Genomic DNA, 351 nt, shown 5'->3' with positions numbered 1-351 from the left:
TGCCGCCCCGGAGAGCCTCTTAGCATCTTGTCCCGTGAGTGGCGCCTCCGCCGGACGCTTGTCCCGCAAGGGCCTGCACACTCGTCCAAACCGCAAACCACACACGCCGTACACGCATTTAGACACATACCCCGGCTCCTAACGGCGGCTATGGAGACACACACATACACATAAGGCAACATAGCACGTAACACCCCGCATGTACACACAAACACCGGAACGGTACGAGCGACACAGCCTGTGCCGGCGGTCCCCTCCCTCGCACTCGAAAAACACGAGCGTATAATCGTACGACACCTCACCCATGAACCACAAGGTCCTCCCCCCCTCGCGGCCCCGCTTCCCCCCCCC

The 351-nt window shown here is 61.5% G+C and overlaps 1 protein-coding gene across 1 annotated transcript in view; it reads right to left on the bottom strand.

The window, feature by feature from the left end:
- VOLCADRAFT_104818 (uncharacterized protein) overlaps window positions 1-351 on the bottom strand; it is a gene marked incomplete at its 5' end in the record, with an annotated part of 17546 nt that overhangs the window by 11383 nt on the left and 5812 nt on the right. The gene's annotated exons all lie outside the window — the stretch shown is intronic.

The sequence above is a fragment of the Volvox carteri genome (assembly GCF_000143455.1).
Source record: "Volvox carteri f. nagariensis unplaced genomic scaffold VOLCAscaffold_19, whole genome shotgun sequence".
NCBI lineage: Eukaryota > Viridiplantae > Chlorophyta > Chlorophyceae > Chlamydomonadales > Volvocaceae > Volvox > Volvox carteri.
This window is presented reverse-complemented; position numbering and strand designations above follow the sequence as displayed.